Consider the following 4,791-nt stretch of genomic DNA (forward strand, 5'->3'; position numbering starts at 1 on the left):
AAAAAAAAGCAGAGGTAACAATGCTAATCTTACACAAAACAGAAGGAAAATATATCTAATTAAAAGAGTTAGGAAAGAAACTACATCCTGCTAAAAGGTACTATAGACAATGAAGTAATATCAAAACTAAACATAGGTGCACCAAATGGTATAGCATCCAAATTTTTTGAGCAAAGGTTAAAGGATGCACACACACACACACACACACACCACACACACACGCGCGTGCGTGTGCGCGCATGCACATAACCTCCCCCTCTCAGAACTAGATAAATCTAACCAGAAAATAAACAACAAAGAAGTTAAGGAGATGAATAGAATTTTAGAAAAAAGTAGATATGGTAGACCTCTGGAGAAAACTGAATGGGGATGGAAAAGAATATACCTTTTGCTCAGCAGTACATAGCACCTACACAAAAATTGACCATGGGCATAAAAACTTCACAATCTATTGCAGAAAATCAGAAATATTAAGTGGTTATAGCTAATCCTTTTATATCATGATGCAATAAAAATATGTGAAATAAAGGACCATGGAAAGATAGACTAAAAAGTAATTGGAAACTAAATAATCTAATCCTAAAGAATTAGTAGTTAAAGAACAAATAATAGAAACAATCATTAACTCCATCCAAGAGAATGACAATAATGAGATAACATATCAAAACTTACAGGATGCAGTCAGAGTAGTTCTTAGGGTAAATTTCATATATCTAAATGTTTACATAAACAAAATTAAGAGATGATCAATAAATTGGGCATGCAATTTAAAAAGCTAGAAAAGGACAAATTTAAAATCCCAATTAAATATAAAATTAGAAATTCTGACAAAGGAAAAAATAATAAAATTGAAATTCAGAAAAATATTGAATTAATAAAATTAAGATCGTTTTATGAAAAAACAATAAAATTGATAAAACTTTGATTATTTTGATTCAAAAAAAGAAAGAAGAAAATCAAATTACCAGTATTAAAAACATAAAGGTTGAATTCACCACCAATGGAGAGAAGATTAAAACAACAATTAGGAGCTATTTTTCCCAACTGCATGCCAATAATTTGGACAATCATAGTGAAACTGATAAATATTTACAAAAATATAAATTGCTCAAATTAACATAAGATGAAATAATATATGTAAACAACCCCATTTCAGAAAAAGAAATTGAATAATCCAAATGAACTCCCTGAGAAAAAAATCTCCACAGCCAGATGGATTTACAACCAAATTCTACCAAACACTTCAAGGATAATTAATTCCAACACTATATAAACTACTTGGGAAAATAGTGAAAGAAGAAGTCATAACAAGTTTTTTATGATACAAATATGGTGCTCATACCTGAATCAAGAGCCAAAAAGAAAGAAAATTATAGATCAATTTCCTTAATGAATATAGATGCAAAAATTTTAAATAAAATAATAAAGAGATTGCAGCAACTTGTCACGAGGATAACACACTATGATCAGATGGAATTTATAACAAGAATGCCAGGCTGGTTCAATATTAGGAAAACTATCAGCATAAATGATCATATCAATAACAAAATTAATAAAAATCATGACTATCTCAATAGATGCCCAAAAAGCTTTTAACAAAATACAATACCTATTCCTATTAAAAACACTAGACAGCATTGGAATAAATGGAGTTTTCCTTAAAATTATAAGTAGCATCTATCTAAAATTATTAGCAAGCATTATATTTAATAGGTATAAGCTATGAAGCTTTTCCAACAAAATCAAGGCTGAAACAAGGATGTCCACTATCACCATTGTTATTCGGTATTGTACTAGAAATGTTAGCTTGAGCAATAAGAGAAGAAAACTAAATCGAAGGAATCAGAATAGGAAATGAAGAAACAAAACCATCACTCTTTGCAGAAAATATGATGGAGAGAATCAACTAAAAAACTATTTGAAATACTTAACAACTTTAGCAAATTTGCAGGATAAAAAATAAACCCATACAAATCATCGGCATTTCTATATATTCCAAAAAAAAAGCCCTGCAACAAGAGATAGAAAGAGAAATTATATTTAAAGTAACTGTAAAAAATATAAAATATTTTGGAGTCTACATGTCAAAACAAACCCAGGAACTATATGAACACAATAACAAAACACTTTTCATACAAATAAAGTCAGATCTAAATAATTAGAAAGATATCAGTTGCTCATGGATATAATATAATAAAATGACAGTTTCACATAAGTTAATTTACTTATTTGGTGCCATACTAATCAAACTGCCAAACAATATTTGTTAGACCTAGAGTAAAATTTGAAAAATTCATCTGGAAGAAGAAAAGGTCCAGAATATCATTGGAATTAATGAAAAGTAATGCAAGGAAGGTGACTTAGCCATACCAGATCTAAAACTGTATGTATTATAAAGCAGCTATCATCAAAACTACTTGGTACTGGCTAAGAAATAGAGTGGTGGATCAGTGGAATAGGTTAGGTGCACAAGACATAGTAGTCAATGACTATAATAAGCTACTGTTTGATAAACCCAAAGACTCTAGCTTCTGGGATAAAAATTCACTATTTGACAACTTCTGGGAAAATCAGAAAATAGAACGGCAGAAATTAGGCACAAAACAACATTTTACATCATATGCCAAGGTGAGGTCAAAATGAGCACATGATTTAGACATAAAGGGTCAAACTGTAAGCAAATTAGGAGAGCAAAGAAATAGTTTGCCTGTCAAATCTATGGAGAAGGAAAGAATTTATGACCAAAAAGAAATGGAGAGCATTATGAAATGCAAAGTAGGTAATTTTGATTATATTAAATTAAAAAGGTTTTGAACAAACAAAACTAATGCAACCAAGATTAGAAGAGAAGCAGAAAGCTGGGAAACAATTTTTAAAGTCAGTGTCTCTGATAAAGGCCTCACTTCTAAAAATATGAAGAACTGAGTTAAATTTATAAGAACACAAGGTATTCCCCAATTGTTAAATTGTCAAAGGATATGAACAGGAAATTTTCAGATGAAAAGAAAATTAAGGGACAGAGAAGCAAATAAATGTCCAAGATCACACAGCCAATTAGAAACAAAATCAGGATTTGAACTCAGGGCCTCTAACTCCAAATAGAGTTCAGTTACTACCACATAATACTGCCTTTATTTAATCCTTCTTGCATATGGCTATCTTTTAATATGTGCCCTTATTGTCGGTATGACCTGAACTAAGTTATATAGGAATCCTATACTTTTTCTCTTAAAAATAACTATAATTTAAATAAATAAGCAGGGAATAAAATCAACTTAACAAATTGACTTACTAATTAATAAGTATAAATACTTATAATTATCTTTATAAATTAATAATATGATTTAACATAACTTCTCAGGGTCCCAGTCACTCATTTATAAAGTATGGAGGAAGATTAGATAGCCTTTTTTGGTCCCTTCCATTTCTAAATATTATCTGACAATCATATAACTGATTGTAAATGTGAGATTAATTTTAAAATCATGTGTGTGTTGTAAGAGAATTGATTTGTTAATCCTAAGGTCAAAATTAGGAGTAAAAATGATAAAGTTACAAGGGACTGCGTAAGAATATATTGTTTCTAAACAATGAATGCTTTACATCTAATATATTGGAAATGGATAAAAGTAAAGGCATTGATTTTATTGGTTTTTATCATTCATTACTCAGATTAGCCAATGTAAAAAAAATGGCAATAATAAAAATTTTAAAGGGCCAAAAAAAAAGTCCTTCCCTGCAAATACTCAATTCCCTTACTAAGAGATCTAGTAGTCAAGGAAAATACTGGTTATAATATGAATAAATTTGGAAAATATTACAGAATACAGTTATAGAAACAGGAACAGTATTGTCTCAGAAAATATTTTAAAAATAGTAAAGGAAAATGGCCTTGGAGAAAGTTTTGTGTGAGATAGTATTAAACTATATCATCACAAGAATATTTATAGACAAATCATATGAAAGACAACAAAAAGATATTGGTACACACCTGCCAGAATTGCTACATTGACCTGATCTCATTTATATGGCTTCAGGATAATCATGTTTGGACTCTAATATGTCTGTCCTGGATAAAGCAGGAAACAGTGCATAAATAAATTGATAGTGATCCTTTACTTGAGTCACATATTATAAAATGTAATTAGGGGTTGACTTTCAACACATCTTAAAAAGAGAAAGATTATAGAATATAGAAGATCTCAGACAGTATTGTTACTAATAAATGTAAAGGCAGTCAAGGAAATATTACTAGATGTGTATCCATGTGCTTATTTCCTCATTTCTACAAAATCATGATGAGGAAGGTTTATCCTTTATATCAAGGCCATCTTAATTTTAAAAAGAAATAATCCAATAGGCAGGCTTTACAAGATGTTTCTCTATAGAAGATCACACGTTCATAGTCACAAAACTGGCTAACAGATAAATGGAACATATGCCATTTTTGTTTTTATTGCTGAATGATTCGTCATTGTGAATGGAGAACATTTGACTTAACAGAAAAAAATGAAACTTTAAAGATTGTTCTACAAGAGATTCTCTTCTGCATTTGTGAAAATTAAAAAAGATTTCCTGATAGATGAAACATGGAAATAACTTTGAGTAATGATGCCATGATAATCAATATATAGTTCAATAAGATTTCAATCTGTATTATAAAGCAGTAGTCATTAAAATACTCTGGTACTGATTAAGAAATAGGGTGACATATTAGTGGAATGGATTAAATACACAATACATAGCAGCAAATGTCCATAGTAATCAAATGTTTGATAAACACAAAGATCT

The sequence above is a fragment of the Trichosurus vulpecula genome, unplaced genomic scaffold, assembly GCF_011100635.1.
Source record: "Trichosurus vulpecula isolate mTriVul1 unplaced genomic scaffold, mTriVul1.pri scaffold_47_arrow_ctg1, whole genome shotgun sequence".
NCBI lineage: Eukaryota > Metazoa > Chordata > Mammalia > Diprotodontia > Phalangeridae > Trichosurus > Trichosurus vulpecula.